Source organism: Penaeus monodon, chromosome 41 (assembly GCF_015228065.2).
Source record: "Penaeus monodon isolate SGIC_2016 chromosome 41, NSTDA_Pmon_1, whole genome shotgun sequence".
Taxonomy (NCBI): domain Eukaryota; kingdom Metazoa; phylum Arthropoda; class Malacostraca; order Decapoda; family Penaeidae; genus Penaeus; species Penaeus monodon.
The window spans coordinates 26,575,902-26,589,009 of record NC_051426.1 but is presented as its reverse complement, the minus strand read 5'-3'; the positions used below and the strand labels follow the sequence as shown (position 1 = coordinate 26,589,009).

General features: G+C 47.2%; 1 pseudogene; it reads left to right on the top strand.

Moving 5' to 3' along the window:
• The first annotated feature begins 1,004 nt into the window (after positions 1 to 1,004).
• Positions 1,005 to 12,592, top strand: LOC119598463 (annotated as a pseudogene).
• Positions 12,593 to 13,108: the final 516 nt, after the last annotated feature.

The window sequence follows — 13,108 nt, the reverse complement described above, 5'->3', positions numbered from 1 at the left end:
GGTAAGGGGGGAGGGGTTAGGGAGTTGAAGGTAAGGTGGGGGGATAGAGTGATAGATTATAGAAATGATGAGGATATCGATAGAGGGGATAAGATTATTAATATCCACATGAGGGGAGGTGGTGGGTACCTATAGGGGAAAGGGAAGGGGAGGGATGTGTGGGGGGAGAGGTGTGTCGGGGAGAAGGGGAGGGGGAGGAGAAGGGAGAAGGGGAAGGGGGAGGGACTTTAATGAGGGGAAAAAGGGTGGGTGGAAGGTGGGAGGTTGAAGCTGATGAAGAGAGGGTACAGTGTGTTTAGGGAAAAAGGGGAGGTTGTGATGAGGGGAGGAGAAGGGGAGGAGGAAAGAGTTATTAAAAAGAGGGGCGAGGGAGAGTGCTAAAGGGTAAAGAGCGAAAAGAGAAGGAAGGTTGGAAATGGGAGAGAGGGGAGTAGAAGAGAAAGGGGGAGGGATAAGAGGAAGGGTGAAGGAAATGGGAGAGAGGAAAGTAAGAGAGCGAAAGAGGATACGAAGGAACAAGAGAAAATATGAGTTGGAGTTGGAAGAAGAGAAATGTAAAGAATAGGAGATGAAGGAAATAGGTAAAAGAGATAAGACAATGGAAATGATAAGAAAGAGCGCGAAAAAAAATAATAACAGAGCAAAATGGAGTAAAGAACGGCGCATAAATCTGAATGAAAATAGGAAGGAAGAAGAGAGACAGATAAGTGAAGAAATGCAGAAATGGTAGGAGAGGTGAGACACGCGATAAGGGCAAATGATCACAAGAAAGGAGCGTAGGATGTAAATGGAGATGAGTAAGAGAAAGAGACAATGAGAGAGAGTAGGATCAGAAGATGGGAGTAAGCGTAGACGAGAGTAATGGGCGACGAGTGTAAGGAAAAGCAAGAGTAGAGGGAGGAAGGAGATAAGGGGCGAGGGAGCTTGGAGGGAGAGGCGAGGAGGGGAGAGGGAGAGGACTTAGGGAAGGAGAGGGGTTGGGGGGGGGTCGGGAGGGCGTCTGGGGAAGTTGGCAGTGCCCCCATCGTGGGTAGAGACGGGAGAGAGCCGCTCAGTGTTGCCTGGGCACCTCTCCGTCACAGTGCCACCACGCCACTGCGGCGGCCGTACCCTGCCGCTTATGCCCAAGTGCGCGGGCCCTCCAGCGTGTGCGATAGTGTGGGTGCCCGAGTGCCTGCCTGCTTGCCTGCTTGCCTGTCTCTAGCCTGCTTCTTGAGGCAGTTATCGCTCCGCGTGGCAAGCCGTTATCGGGAGTGCCTTTCGAGGAGAAGAGAGAGTGGAGGAGATAGAAAAAAGGGGAGAGAGAAAAAAAAGAGATAGAAAGAGAGAAAAAGAGAAGTGATGACCCGAGAATGACCGCACAAAAAGCCCGCTCGGCCGACCGCCCTACCGACCGAGCGGCCCTTCGGCGGCGTGCAGGGCCCTCTCCCCTCCCTCGGCGTCTGTCGGGACCGAGGCTCGTGCGATGGTGTTGTGTTTTGCGCGGCTATTAAGGCTGTTATCGGCACGGCTCGCCAAGGTCTGCCTCGCGCGTGTAGGTGCTCGCGCTCGCCGATAACAGGGAGGAACACATCTCCCTTGCGAGTGGAAGGGGGGGGGTGAAGATGAACCGATTTGTGTTGTTATTATTTATTTGTTTATTAGTGTCTTTATTTAGTTTTCAGTTTATTCGTTTGCGTGGTTATCTGTTTCGCTATCCGCTTGTTTATATGTTGGTTTAGTTAATGAAGCTGTGCCATCGACTCTGTTTTACCGCAAAGTTGGATTCCCGGAGAAAACTGTAAGCGCTTCAACTGTCACACTCAAGTGCAGAAAAAGGTTAATCTGTCTCTTACAGCAGTCAGTGTGTGTGTCTATCACTTGACTGTAGCGACGGGGATTCGTCTCTAGGGTTGCGATATATATATTATGTCTTTCTGTTTGTTTGTCTGTCTCTGTCGTTATCTCTCTCTACCTCTTTCTCATTTTTCCTCTGTCTTATCTGTCTTATATCTCTCTCTTGTCTCTCTCCTCTCTCTCTCTCCTCTTCTTTCCTCTCTCTCTCTCTCTCTCTCTCTCTCTCTCTCTCTCTCTTCTCTCTCTCTCTCTCTCTCTCTCTCTCTCTCTCCCTCCCTCTCCCTCTCCCTCTCCCTCTCCCTCTCTCCCTCTCTCTTTTTCTCTCATCTCTTATTACCTCTCATTCTCTCTCTATATTTCATTAAAAAAATCATCACAAATTCACCAAGGAACAGTATAAGCAGCCACCTTCGACGGGTCGTCTTGCAACTGTGGAAACCAGCCTGTCACAGTTTACACAGTGTGCAGTGGTGTACAGATATCACCAAACTGAACTGGTGTTTATAAGCTTAAGCCACAAACACACTGACGTCAAGAATCCCGCATCCGAGGCCTTGGATATACACTGATGTCACGGACTTTTTGCTTCTTTTCTAGAACATTCCTAGGACGGGGTGGTGATGTGTGCTAGTGATAGGGGGTGAGTTGTGTAACAGTGTTTGGATGGGGGAGGGTCATGGGAAGCTGTGCTGGGGTCTGTTTGTGCGTGTGCTTGTTTGCTTGTGTGTTTGTTTTTGTGTGTTTGTTTGCGTTTGTTTGTATGTTTTTGTGCGTGTGTTGTTTGATTGTGTTTGTTTGCTTTTGTGTGTGTGTGTGTTGTTTGGTGGTATTGTTGTTTTTATGGGGCCTTATTGCTACCATTGGTGCAATTATTATCATATTTGTTATTATTATTGATATTCTTACATGTGCCAGCTTAGTTAGTGTTGTTAGTGTTATTATTATTATTGTCATTATCATTGTTATTGTTTTTGTCAGTGCTGTTATTATCAATCCTATTACTATCATTATTATTATTATTTTTTATTATTATTATTATTATTATTATTATAGCATTGCTTTTATTTTCACTTTATTACTACAATTGTTATTGCTGTTAGTATTGTCTTTATGATTATAAATGTTATTGCCATTGCTTTTATCATCAGCTTTAGTTTTATTATTGCCATTGCTGTTATTCTTACCATTTTTATCAGTTATCATTACTCCTTTGGAGGAGGCGACGTTGGAGGGGCGCTCGGGGCAGGAAGGGAGAGTTATCGACCATGCATTTGCGCACAGTAAAAGGTCCGTTAAGCGCCCCCTCCCCCTCCCTCCTCCTCCCCCTCCCTTCTCCTTCCCTCATCCTTCCCCCTATCTCAATCCCTCCCTACTCTTTCTGCCTTCCCTTTCCCCCCTCCCTCCCTCCCTACTCTTTCCGCCTTCCCTTTCTCCCGTCCCTCCCTCCCTACCTACTCTTTTCCTCCTTACTTCTACCTCGTTCTACTCTCTGTCTCTTCCCCCTTTCTTCTACCCCTTTCTGCTGTCCTTTCTCTTCCATTTATATCGTTGTCTCCCCCTTTCTTCGGCTCCTTTCTGCTCTCTCTCCCTTCCCCTTCCTTCCTTCCTTCCTTCCTTCCTTCTGCGTCTTTCCCCCTCTCCCTTCCCCTTCCCCTTCCTTCCTTCCTTCCTTCTCCCTTCCTTCTGACTCTTTCACCCTCTCCGTCTCCCTTCCTTTCCTTCCTGTCATCATTCCTTCCTTCTGCGTCTTTCCTCCTCTCCCTTCCCCTTCCTTCCTTCCTTCCTCCTTCCTCCTTCCTTCTGAGACTTTGACTATCTTCGTCTCCCTTCCTTCCTTCCCCCCCTCTCTCCTCTCCCTCTGCACTCTCCCTTACTGGTGCCAAGCTTTTAGGGAGAGGGGATAGGAAAAGGGAGATATTTGGGTCCATTTTTCTTTCTTTCTTTCTCTCCGTCTTTTCTTCTTTATTGATTTATTTATTTTCTTATTTCTTATTTATTTTTCTGAGTCTTTTTTCTCTCCTCTTCATTTCTGCCATTCTCCTTTCAGGCCTTTTCTTTCTCCTCCTTCCCTCCCCTCCACCCTATCTCTCCCTCCCTCCTTCCCTTTCTCCCCTCCCCCCTCCCCTCTTTCTCTTCCTCCCTATCTCCCCCTCCCCTCTTCCTTCCCCCCCTCCCCCTCTTCCTTCCCCCTCTCTTCCTACCCCCCTCCCCCCCTCCCCCTCTTCCTTCCCCCTCTCTTCCTACCCCCCTCCCCCCCTCTTCCTCATTCTTCCTTCAGGGCAGTATCAAAGATCTTCCACACGTGCGAAGATGCTTTTCTTCCTCAAAGACGAAAAATGGAAGGAAGTGATTTCGGATTTTCCTCTTTTTTCTTCCTCTTTCCTTTTTTTTCTTTTCTTTTTTCACGTTTTTATCTTCTCTCCTCTCTGTCTGTCTCTCTCTCTCTCTCTCTCTTTCTCTCTCTCTCTCTCTCTCTCTCTCTCTCTCTCTCTCTCTCTCTCTCTCTCTCTCTCTCTCTTCTCTCTCTCTTTCTCTCTCTCTCCTTCTCTCTCTCTCTCTCTCCTCTCTCTTTCTCTCTTTCTATCTCTCTTTCTCCTCTCTCCTCTCTTTCTCTTCTCTCTCTCTCTCTCTCTCTCTCTCTCTCTCTCTCTCTCTCTCTCTCTCTCTCTCTCTCTCTCTCTCTCTCTCTCTCTCTCTCTCTCTCCATCTCTTTTCCTCATTTTCTTTTTTCTCTCCCCTTTTCCCCTTTTTATAGCCTCAAGCCGGAGAATAGCGAGAGGAATTGCGTCTAACGGATGGCTTGGCGCGATCCGATGACCTGTAGCAGGCGAGAAGTGAAGTGTGAGAGGATAAGAGCGAAGGACGTTGGGTGGGCGTGCGGATGGGCGGGCGGGTGGGCGTAAGGATGGACGGGTGGGTAGTCGGGCAGGCGGGCGGGCAGTCGGGTGGGCGGGTGGGGAGGGATTGCGGTGGGTGTAGGGTAGTGCTTAGGATGGGCGTTGGGTAGGAATTAGGGTTTGGGGTAAGGGGAGGTTTTGCGGTGGGTGTTGGGTGGGGATTAAGGTAGGATGAAGGGGAGGAGGGGAGGGTTGGCGGTGGGCGTTGGGTAGGGATTAGGGCAGGATGGAGGGGAGGGGAGGGTTGGCGGTGGGCGTTGGGTAGCGATTAGGGTAGGAAGGCATGGGGCGGGCGTGAGTAAGGCCAAGGAGTGTGAGAATGTAACGAGAAAGGATGAGGCGATAATGCGAGGGCATAAAGGGAGAGAAAGAGGAGGAGGAAACATAAGATGGGAGAAGGAATGAAAAAGAGAAGGGAAGGCGCGGGGAAATCTGTCGCTAATAAGGAAAAGGTGGACAGAAATAAGGAACCTCTTTGATATCGAAAAAAAAAAAAAAACGCAACAACACATTTCTGGCTCACAAACCTACAAATCGAATCTGTATCCAAGTATACACCTCAACACTGACGTCGACGATGACGTCACCCGCTTTCGTTCGTCGGTGGGAAAGGAAATACGAATTGCGTTATAGAACCCCTTAACTCCCGTCCCTCTACGGTCCCTACGCTGCCTGTTCTCTCTCTAAAAATAATGAGAGGGAGATACAGGGTGTGTGTTAGCCGCATATGGGGATAAGCCTTGAGAAAGTTTCACGAGTGACATGAATAGCCATTAGGTGGCGATAAAAATTGATCAGGCATTAAATGTTTCCCGGTTTAAAGGGGGACTATGATTTTCGGTGTTTTGTCTATTTGGTTTTCGTTATTGTTATTTATTTGTTTATTTATTTATTTATTTATCTATTTATTCATTTATTATTATTATCATCAGTATTATTGTTACTATTATTATTGCTATCATCATCATCATTATCATCGTCATCGTCATCGTCATCGTCATCGTCATCATCAATCATCATCATCATAATAATCATCATCATCATCGTCGTTGTCATCATCACCATCACCACCATCATCACCATCACCACCATCATCGTCGTCGTCATCCTTATCATCATCATTACCATTATCTTCATCATCATCATCATCATCATCATCATCATCATCATTGTTATCATTATCATCACCATTACCGTTATCATCATCCCTATCATTACCATCATCACTATTATTTCAATGTGGCAAAGATTTTCCTTCGGCCATTATCCTCGCAGTGTCTGAAAAGCTGTTATGTGTTGTTACGTTTTTTATTCCCTTTCTTATTCTCCCCCGTCCGGTCTCTCACACAACTTCCTCATTATCTCATGTCTATCTACCGTTCTCTCTCACTCACCCTCTGCTATCTCTCCTTGTCTTTCTATTTTTTCCTCTTTTCCCTCTCCTGTTTTCCCCCTTCTTCGTTCCCCATGCTCATACACTTGGTCGTTATCCATTCTCAAATTCGGTCTGTGTATCTCTCTTTTTTTCTCTCTCTATTCTCTTCTCTTCATTTTTGTTTCCTTCTGCCATGGGTCTTTTTTTTTAGGTCTTCTTTACCTTTATTCCCCTCCTTTTATTCTTCTCTTCACATTTTCCCTGTCTCCTCCCTTTCCCCTTTTCATCTGGTTTAGATATTTCCATTCATTCCATTTCTCCCTTCCCACTCTCTCCTTTTTTAATTACCTGCCCCTTCTCCTTTATCCTCTCTTCTGTCATCTCTTTCTCCCTCTTTTATTTTCCTCTTCTCTACCTCCTTTCTTCAGCCCCTTTTCCTCCTCTCCTCTCCCCTTCTTCTCTTTTCTCCTCGTCTGTGCCTCTCACGCCTCTCTTCTCCTATGCCCCTTCTTTGCCTCCACACTCCTTGCCTTGTCTTCTTTGCCTTGCCTCCTCGCTGTGCCTCCCCTCCTCTGCCCCCCTTCTTTTCTTCATTCCTCCTTGCCTCCTCCCCGCCTTGCCTCCTTTCCTCCTTATCTCCCCCCCCCCTGCCTTCCTCCCTCTCTCCCTCTCTACCTCCCTCCCTCTCTCCCTCTCTACCTCCCTCCCTCTCTCCCTCCTTCCCTCCCTACCTTTCATGCTCTGCCTCTCCCCCCCCCTCCCTCTCTCCCTCCCTCGTTGCGGTTTTGTGGCGTCGGGAGGTCCGGCCAGCCAGCCAGCGCACTCGGGGACCTCTCGTGACACTCCTCCTGCTGCCATGGCCTCTCCTTGCCTGCTGTCATGATTCAGCAGGGAGGATGGCATCGCTCTGCTGCTTTTGCTTATTAGTGTTGTCTTTTAATTAGATTTGGCGCGGCTGATTATCTGTTTGTTTGCGTGAATGCTTGCGCGACGGTTACGTGTGAAGGGTGGGGAGGTGTGAGGCATTTTATTGATGTTTGTTTACCTTATTATTGTGATTTTTGTGTTGTCTTTTTTCTTTTTATTCTTTATTTTTTGTGTTCAGGGTTTTGCGCTCTTTATCACAAGGCTATCTCGCTAGGCTTCTCCCTACCCCCGGCCCCTCCTCTCCCCTCCCTTCCTTCTCGTCCTTCCCCATGTCTTCCCTCCTCTTCCCTCTCTTTCCCTCCTCTTCCCTCTCTTTCCCTCCACTCTTGCCCTCTACTCCCATCCTCCCCTCCGTTGTACACTGCTCCTCCATTACCAATTCATTCCCTTCGCTCCACTTCTCTCATCCACCCTTCACTCCTCTTATCCACTCTCCACTCCTTTCCTCTTCTCCTCTCTCTTTTCCTCCCTTCCTCACTCCTTTCCTCCCCTCCCTTCCTCACTCCTTTCCTACCCTCCCCTCCCTTCCCTCCCCCCCACTCCGAGGAAGGGAGACTTGGCGGCGGTCGTCGGCGAGGGAGGGCCGACCACTAACGACCATGTGTCGGGCTTGTGTTCCTCTTTCGGGGCCGGGATTCCGACATGTCGCTGAGGGAGGGGGTGAAGGAGAGGGAGGGAGGGAGAGAGGGAAGGAGAGGGAGGGAGATAGGGAGAGGGTGGAAGAAAGAAAGGGAGGGAGATGGAGGGGAGACGGGAAGAGGGAAAGGAGAGAGGTGTAGGGAGATTGATGGACGGAGGGAGGTAAGGAGGGAGAGGGAGGGGAAGGGAGGGAGGAAGATGGAGGGGGAGGGGGAGAAAGGGTTACCTCTGTGTGTGTATTTGTGCTTGTGTGTGTATATTGTGTTTCGCTGTGTGTGTATTGTGTAAGTGTATGTGCTTGTTTGGATCTGTAGATGTGTGTGTTTTTGTGCGACTAAAAGATAGATAGCAAGAAAGATGCAGAAAGGGAGATATCATGGGTACTGACTCTTACCATTCTGTCTGTAACTCATTTTGTTATCATTTTCTCTTTTTCACACTCTCCCTCTACGTAACACCAACAGAAAACGGGATCCATTGTTATCCCCACCCCGTTGTTTGCACTTAGCCTTTTCATTTGGTATGGAAGGCATCGCCCCTCTCGCCATTGCTTGTCTGTCAACAGCATGCAACGATCTGCAATGTGCGCGCGCGTTTGGCCATCCCGTTTTTTTTTTATCCTTTGAGCCAACAACTTCTTTTATGCTTTGCTGTTTGTTTTCTAGTTTATTACATTTTTCTTTGTTTGGGTTGCTTCATCAATGCGTGTGTGTGGGGAGAGCAGGGATGTGTGCGTGTCTGTGTGTATGCATACCTCTGTGTATGTCTGTGTGTATAGATACCTCTGTGTGTGTGTGTGTGTGTGTGTGTGTGTGTGTGTGTTTGCGCGTGTTTGCGCGTGTGTATGTGTGTGTGTGTGTGTGTTTTCGCGTGTATATGTGTGGGTGTGGGTGTTTGTGCCATTATGTTTATGTATCTCTTTGTATTTACATGTGCGTATCTGTATTTGTCTTGGTGTCTACTTGTTTCTCTGCGTATCTGTATCTTTCTGTCTCGGCATCAGCATGTTGCTACGTTTCTTTATTCCTTAATTTCTCTTTTATCCTTCTATTCCGGCCTTTTCCTCCTTTTCTGTTTGCAGGATTGTAAAGGACGCGTAGGGTGTGGGCGGAATTGCTCAGTTTCATGTCCACATAGGCAGGCTGTTCAAAGGCACAAACGTGAGAAAGATAGAGGGAGAGGGAGAGGGAGAGAGAGAGAGAGAGAGAGAGAGAGAGAGAGAGAGAGAGAGAGAGAGCGGAATTGCTCAGTTTCATGTCCACATAGGCAGGCTGTTCAAAGGCACAAACGTGAGAAAGATAGAGGGAGAGAGAGAGAGAGAGAGAGAGAGAGAGAGAGAGAGAGAGAGAGAGAGAGAGGAGGGAGAGAGAGAGAGAGAGAGAGAGAGAGAGAGAGAGAGAGAGAGAGAGAGAGAGAGAGAGAGAGGGAGGGAGGAGAGAGAGAGAGAGAGAGAGAGAGAGAGAGAGAGAGAGAGAGAGAGCGCACCGTGATCATCAGGTTCATCACAAACGCACGTATTTTTAAGATTGTAACTGACTTAATCCGTTATTTAGAGGCAAGTCACTCGAAAGGAACTCGCCCCTTTCTGTCTTTTATTTTCAATGAACTCATGACTATGTTTGCTCTGCCATGCTGCGTGTGTCACGGCGAGCCAACGAGTCTCCGCTGTATGTTGGTTTAATTTTTTTTTTTTTTTTTTTTTTTTTTTTTTTTTTTTTTTTTTTTTTTTTTTGGTTTTGTTTAGTGTCTGATGTCTTGTGTTTTTGCTGTTCCTTTCTTCCTGCTCCACGTCTTCATAGTTTCTCGGTCTTCTTTTTATTTGAGTAATTTCTCTTATGTTTTGTTCTGGTTTCTATTTTTTTCTCTTTCATTCCTTTCATTCCATTACCTTTTCTTTTCTTTACTGTCGTTTTCTTTTCTCTTCCACGTTTTCATGCCTGTTCATTCCCCTCTTTCTCTTTACTATTATTTGTTTTTGTTTCATCTTTTTATGCTTGTCTCCTCTTTTCTAATCTGTTGTCTTTTGTTTTCTACATCTTCCCCATCCCCTTCCACTTCCTCACCTTTCTATTGTTTTTTGTTTTCCTGTCTCTCTCCGTCCTCCCTCTCTTCTGCACCCTTGTCTCCTCCTCCTCCCTTTCTTAATTGTGCACCTCCTCCTCTTCCTCTTCGTCTTCCTCCACCTACTTCCTTTTCATGACATCTTTCTTTACATTTCTAAAATCACCGCTTCTTCCTCCACCCCCTACACCCCCACCTCGACCCCCACCATGACCCCCACCATGACCCCTACTCCTACCCTCCCCCTCCCTCCCCCCCTAAAGATCAAAGCTCAGGTCCCTCTCGAAAAATCCTTCCGGCAAATTTGTTTTTCCGCACCAACTTTTTTTTTCTTCTTCTTCATACGAATCATATCATAATACTTTACGCATTCTCTCTCTCTCTCTCTCTCTCTCTCTCTCTCTCTCTCTCTCTCTCTCTCTCTCTCTCTCTCTCTCTCTCTCTCTCTCTCTCTCTCTCTCTCTCTCTCTCTCTCTCTCTCTCTCTCTCTCTCTCTCTCTCTCTCTCTCTCTCTCTCTCTCTCTCTCTCTCTCCCTCTCTCTCTCTCTCTCTCTCTCTCCTCTCTCTTCTCTCTCTCTCTCTTCATCTCTTTTTTCTCCTCTCTCTTCTCTCTTCTTTCTTCTCTCTTCTTCTCTCTTTCTCTTCTCTCTTCTTCTCTCTCTCTCTCTCTGCTTGCAACATTCCTCTTTTGAAGGCTTTTGTGTTTTGTTTTTTGGTTTGTTTATTTATCTTTTCTATTTCCGGATTCGCATTTAAAGGGGTTGTCATTAAAAAAAAAAAAACAGAAATAATGGTATGGAATTATTTTTAAAAGTTAAAGTTAGGTGAAGAAATCGTTTCTTTTTTCTCTTTTTTCTCTTTTTTCCTCTTTTTGTATGACCTCCTGACTGCCCCTCCGTAGCAGGCGTCCAAGACATGTACCCGACGTCAGCGAAGTGTCACCGCGAGCGATGAGGTGCTGGTGTCAGTCAAGTCAAGACGGGGCGGGGGGAGAGGGAGAGAGAGAGAGAGGGAGGGAGAGAGAGAGAGAGAGAGAGAGAGAGAGAGAGAGAGAGGGAGGGAGGGAGGAGAGAGAGAGAGAGAGAGAGAGAGAGAGAGAGAGAGAGAGAGAGAGAGAGAGAGAGAGAGAGAGAGAGAGAGAGAGAGAGAGAGAGAGAAGGTCGTTGTCAGTTCAGATGGGACAGCAAGAAAGGAAGTAAAAGAGAGTTAGAAAGAGGTTATTTTAAGAAAGGAGGGAGAACTACAACACGAAAAGGAGACAGATAGAGAATGAAAGATAATATTTTCCTCCAAGAACGGAGAGCTAGTAAAGAGAATAAAAAAGTAGAAAGTTCGAGATAAGATAGAGAGAGAAAGAAAGAGACAGAGTGAAAGAGGCCGAAGGTCGTAGTCACAAGCTGTCCATTAGGAATGAGAAGTCCTTTTAAAAACCGTCAGTCTGTCTCTCATATATATTTGTTTTCTTGTGAGAAGAAAACAAAATTCTTCGAACATTTTTTCCGTCTTTATCAAAACGTTGAAATAGAAAGCGAAGCACGTGCGAGTGATAGACAGTTAGATTGACTATGGAAAGAGAGAACCCCAAATAAAGATGGGAAATAGATTTGAAGGGTGGAAAGGGGTGTAAGAAGAGATAACGCGAGAGGGAAGGGCAGCAGTGCGAAAAGCCCGAATTCAGTGTTATCGGGAAACGGGCTGGCAAAATTGGACTGTAAATTGTTCGAAAATCAGCAACAACAACAAAAATAACAAAAAAGACATGGAGGAAAATATGGAAATATTTTGCGGAATATTGTTCGTGGCGGAGGATTTTTTTTTTAACATAGACTGTTTTTTTCTTGTTATGTTTCATAATGGTATTTTGCAGAGGTGAAACGAACATGGCTTTTGAAAGTCGCCAATGATCGGTTAACTGGACGATTTGACTGAATAATCTGCTGTGTAATCAGGCAAAAAACATAAAGAAATAGAAAGAAAATCCGTTTTAGAATAAGGCTAAAAAAAGAGATTAAAAGGAATCCAAAAGCAGTGATTAAAATTCCGTCGAAAGAAGTGAATCCGAGAAGTGACGATGCACGGCTCGCAGGCCGTTCCTCTCGACTAGATCCGTCCGCTCGAGGCCGCGGCATGCAGGAGGGCGTGCAGCCGGACATGCTGTTCCCCGTGGACGCCGACCAGGCCCACTACCTCACCGTCATGACCAACCGGTGGCGCTGGCGAACCCCCAGCCCCGGCTACGACTCCAGCGACCACGCCCCCAGCCCCGCGCCTAGCCCCGCCCCCAGCCCTCTCAAGCCCTCCTCCAGCAGGAGCTCGACCGCCTCCCCCTCCGCTAGCCTCGGCCCCGCCCGCTCGAGGACCCGCCCCGCCTTCCGGGACGCCGCGGCCACGCCCGACCTCGACGGCGTGGCGCTGACCCGGTGCGGCCTGGTGGTGGGCGAGGGCGAGGGCGTGCCCCTGGGCGACGGGCAGATCCCCTCGTCCACGTGGGCGGGGATCGAGGCCGACGACGGCGACGCGAAGCCCGGCGCAGACGAAGCCTCCGGAGGCAGCGAGGCGGCGCCGGAGCTGGCCCTCAGGGCGACGAGCAGACACGACGATGAAGACGACGACGACGACGGCGGCGGCGCGGGTGGGGTTGCCGCGGACGTGGTGGTGTCGCTCGACTCCTCGCGGGCGGCGTCACTCACCCGCACGTGCAAGTGGGCGGGATACAAGAAGGTAAAGCACGCCCACCTGTGGAGTGGTAGCATGCGCGTTCTCGCTCGATCCTTGTTCCTCCCCTTTATCAGATTGTCTCTCTCGCCCCTTTCAGATTCACTTGGCTGTGCTAACAAGTGTGCCGCAGTTTATGTAACCACTCTTTTGCTAACGTGGCTTGTAGTTAGTCTGCTAATCTTGTTTTGTTAAGTGATTAAGTATGATCATTTTGTTTTTTGCTTTTCCTCTATTGCTGTAATGTGATTGATAATCCACTTAACACATTTTTACATTCGCATGGACTATAAAGGATGTTCTCTTTGAAAGGTGCGAAAAAAGAGAGAGAAAAAAGATGTAAAAGGTCACGCTGATGATGAAATGTCAGAGACTGAACAACTAAAGCTTTGATATCTAGAACTTGATTTAGATACATTTTTCCTCTTGTCAAATGGTATTAATTCACATTAGGTACCTGGCTGTAATACTCAAATAACAGTAAAAAAAAAGGATAAAAAAAAAATACTTACGTTGCCAGCTATATCGAGTCTAAAACGAATAGCACCAAGCGATATTAGTTTCACATAACACTAGATACATCTAATAAAGAGTAGAATAATAATCATGATCAAAGATAAAACAAAAAATAAGAATAAAGATCATAAAAAAGACTATC